Source organism: Dipodomys merriami, unplaced genomic scaffold (assembly GCF_024711535.1).
Source record: "Dipodomys merriami isolate MVZ:Mamm:240054 unplaced genomic scaffold, mDipMer1.0.p SCAF_3, whole genome shotgun sequence".
NCBI lineage: Eukaryota > Metazoa > Chordata > Mammalia > Rodentia > Heteromyidae > Dipodomys > Dipodomys merriami.
The window spans coordinates 62444698-62449016 of NW_027204492.1; the positions used below are offsets into that span (position 1 = coordinate 62444698).

The window sequence follows — 4319 nt, forward strand, 5'->3', positions numbered from 1 at the left end:
CTTCATCAAGGCTATTTCCACTAACTTGATGGATCTAACCTAGGATGCTCCTAGCTTTTGGATTGTGACTTAAAAGGAAGGCTGACTTTTAGAGCATTATACCCCAAGTAAAAACAACTTTGTGTGTGTGTGTCCTGGGACTTGAACTCAGAGCTTGGGCATAGTCCCTCAGTTTTTTTTGCTCAAGGCTCTACCACTTGATCCACAGACTTTTCTGCCCAGGCTAGCTTTGAACTGTAATCATCAGACCTCACTCTTCTGAGTAGCTAGGATTACAGTTGTGAGCCACCAGCTCCCGGCCCTTTTTTGCTTTTTGTGTTTTGTTTTACTTTATTTTTACTGAATCATACATATTGCATTTCTATGGTTAGATCTTAAGAGTACAGTTCAATCTATTCTGCTGGAAACTGATTTGGCAAACTGACTTAGGCACATATGAGGACTCTCCTGCTCCTAGAATTTCATGAGATTGGTATTGCATGTCTACCCTTAAAGAAAAGAGTTTTTCCATAGATAGATAGATAGATAGATAGATAGATAGATAGATAGATAGATAGATAGATAGATTTTTTTTTTGGCAATGTCAGACAGTTGATTCAAGATTAGAAGACTTCCAATTACCCAACCACTAGCTGTGCATTGTCTTTCATCACAGTTTTATTGCCCAGTGTATTTTTAATCCGAGCCCAGAAGAAAGGTCTCTCATGAGCACTGTCTGGCCATGTGATGAACGTCTTCCTGTTAACTAGTCTTCTGAGCCAATGGTAGCTGGATAGCTTATAGTGGGGGATGCCTTCCAGGAAGATCAACACAATCACATCCTCATGGGCATAGGACATCTTCACGCTAGCCAGCTGTACTTCCAGCTGACACCATTCGCTGTGCAGGTTACTGACTACACACGGGATTTTCCGGCTGGTGTTGATGGCATTCTGGATATTCTCAAAGATGTCCACACCTAGTTCAAAATCCCGGTGGTGAAGACAAAGCTTAAAGATGGGCTGGCCACCTCCTTCTGGAGCTGGGACCAACTGTTCATACACCCACTGCTCATCAGAGGCAGTGCAAGAGATGATGACATCATACATGAACTTCTCCACCCGGTGTCCTTTAGGCAGGTACAAAGCTCAAAATATATACAGCCCGTACCATAAAGATGAAATCATTGCTAGGAAGGTGGCTCAGTGGTAGAGTGCTTGCCTTGCATTCATGAGGGCCTGGGTTTGATTCCTCAGCACCACATAAGCAGAAAAAGCCGAAATGGCACTGTGGCTCAAGTGGTAGGCACTAGCCTTGAGCTGAAGAGCTGAGGGACAGCACCCAGGCCCAGAGTTCAGGCCCCACAACCGGCAAAAAAAAAAAAAAAGATGAAATATCATCTTGACACTAAACTAAGAGAAGACCATGGTTTCGAGGACCAGACTGAAACAACAGATGAAGTAGACCTTTCCTAGGTCAAAATTACATATGGCATCATCAAAATCAATCAACAAACGGTGGTTATCTGGCCGTGGACACAAGTAGCTCCTGAGGTAGGGGATATGGACAGCCTCCATGTGTATGGACCAGTTCCGGAACCGCATGTTGGCGCAGGTACACTTAAGTTTGTTCTCACAGACATCAAAGTACATCAAAGATTTCAGATTCAGATTCGCTAGAAGGCTTTGATTGATGACTTTCAAGTTGTTGAATCTTAAGTAGAAGACCTCAAAGCTTTGTAAGGTAGAGAACATGTGAGGATCCAAGGTCTCTAAGTTGTTATTTTCAAGTCGCAGGGTTTTTAGTTGTTTAAGATTTCTGAATAAGGACGTATTCAAATGGAGACTTCAGTCTCCAGATTTCATTCCTGAGATATCCAACTTAGTGAGATTCATTACGGGGTCAAATTGAAAATGATCCAGGAATATCACAGGATTTTTTTCCCAGGAATAATTCCTCTAAGCGAGCAAGTCCTTGGAAAAAAGTTGGTTGGAACAACCTGAATTCCATGTTTTTGTCCTTCTAGGTTGAGTTGTTTCAAAGACTTGAGGTGCATGAACGGAGGAAAAGGCAAGATCCTAGTGGATTCATATGTAATGTGATTAAAGCTGAATCCCAAAACTTCCAGATTTTCAAGGCCCCAAAACAGGTGTGCATGAAAAGCAGCCAAGCTGTTGTATATCAAGTCAAGATGATGCAGGTATGGGAGGCCAGAAAAGGCAATGTATAACTTCCAAGTAGTTGTGGGAGAGAATCAAAACCTGGAGCTTTTTCAGATAGTGAAAGGTTCTTCAGAGTCTGAATATTGTTGTGTTCAGGATCTAATGTCTCTAAATTTGGCAATTGAGCAAGAGGAATATTGATCATTGGTGACGATCCAGCACCCAGCTAAATTGAGCTTCCTCAAGGAAGACAGCCCATGAAATGCCATGCTGAGCCAGGTGCCGGTGGCTCACGCCTGTAATCCTAGCTACTCAGGAGGCTGAGATCTGAGGATCCCAGTTCAAAGCCAGCCCAGGCAGGAAAGTCCGTGAAACTCTTATCTCCAATAAACCACCAGAAAACCGGAAGTGGTGCTGTAGCTCAAGTGGTACAGCGCTCGCCTTGAGCTGAAGAGCTGAGGAACAGCATCCAGGCCCAGAGTTCAAGCCCCATGACAGACAAAAAAAGAAAGAAAGAAAGAAAGAAAGAAAGAAAGAAAGAAAGAAAGAAATGCCATGCTGTTTAGTTCAGCGATGAGATTTTCAGACAGAGACAGGGACTGCAAGCATGTCAAAGGGGAAAATGCAAAATCTGGAAAGCTTTTAAATTTCTTGTAGCTCAGGTCGAGGGTTGTCAAGTTCTGGAGAGAACTCCAGGTCCGGTTGTTGATAAAAGAAAAGTGGCATTTGTTTAGGTTCAGTGTCTGGAGGCTGGGTATAGCATCAAACTTGCCATCATGGAGGTCAATCAAATCACTGTTTTGGCCCAGGTCAAGGAACAAGAGTCTGGTGCAGTTGGCAAGGTGTTTTATGCCCCCTGCATCAGTAACATTTTTCTGAAATACCAACCTTTCTAATATCAGCAAGTTTCTGAGGAGGTGACACACTGTATTCAAGTTTAAATGACCACTTCTAAGCTCCCAGTTACTGAGGTCCATTTCCTGTAGGTTCTGCAGGTGTTTGGTTGGAAACATGTCCAGTTTCATGATTGTTCCACTCAGATTCAGGCTCTTGAGTTGGGGCAGAGTTTCTAGATGCACATCGTAGATGACTCCATGGTGATTCTGGGAGACATCCAGACTGGTCAGATTAGGCAGTGACAAAGCAGAGAAATTTAATTCGGTGAGTTACCACACAGGCTTAGATGGGTCAAATAAACCAATGACCTTGGACTGTGGCCAAGGGAGAAAATACTGTTGTTCGTAAGATCCAGGTATTCCAGGCATGGAAGATGGTGGACTGCTTCCAGAACACTAATGTTGGTAATAAACATTGGTAATAAAGTTTCGAGATAGGTTCAACTATTTCAATTTGACAAGAGGAGCAAAAGCATGTTTGTGAATATGAGTAATTTGATTAAGCTTCAGGAGCAAGGTCTCCAAATTGGACAAGCCCTCAAAAGAGTTGTTGACCCTTTGAATCTTATTCTCTATTAAATTCAGAAGGGTCAGGTTTTCAAGTCCCTTAAAGGCATCCTGGCTAATTTGCCAAATGGAATTCCATTCCAATCGCAAGTCCACCAGAGCAGACAAATTGGTGAAGCTATAGGGTGGAAGGACCTGAATTTGATTCTGGGTCAGTTTGAGGTGAATAGTGTCGGCAGGAATGTCACTAATGCCATCTGTCAAGTTGGTGATCTTCTTGTGAATGCAGAACATGTGGCGGGTGTCAAATTCATACTGCGTGCATTTTCTAAACCCATATGTTTCTGCCAAAGGCAGCAGAGAAAACCCTATAAAAATGAGCCAGAGCTTTGGAGAAGGCACAAGGCTCTCTGATCTCATCTTGCCAGCCCCAGGTCTCAGAATTACAATTGAAATAAAAACCAAAAACATTTCACATTTGTGATGCTCATGTTCAAAGGAATGGTCTTTTCCATGTTAACCTTGCTGCCAAGAAAAGAGAATTTGTTTGATTATTTTTCTATCTCCTAATAACTAATAGCTTGTTCAAAGAAATGAAATTCTGTTTTAAAGTCATCTTCCAAAACCCAGTTCCAAACCACTCTATTATCAGCAAAGAGTTCTGCTTTTAAAATTTTTCCTCTGACAAGCAAAATTGTCAGCACACAGACACAAAGAAGGCAATTGTGTACTTGATTTAATGTAGGTGAATTAAGAAGCTCTTCCAAGCTGGGCA

General features: G+C 42.4%; 1 pseudogene; it reads right to left on the reverse strand.

The window, feature by feature from the left end:
• Positions 1–617: 617 nt before the first annotated feature.
• On the reverse strand, positions 618–3964 carry LOC138839821 (toll-like receptor 13; annotated as a pseudogene).
• Positions 3965–4319: the final 355 nt, after the last annotated feature.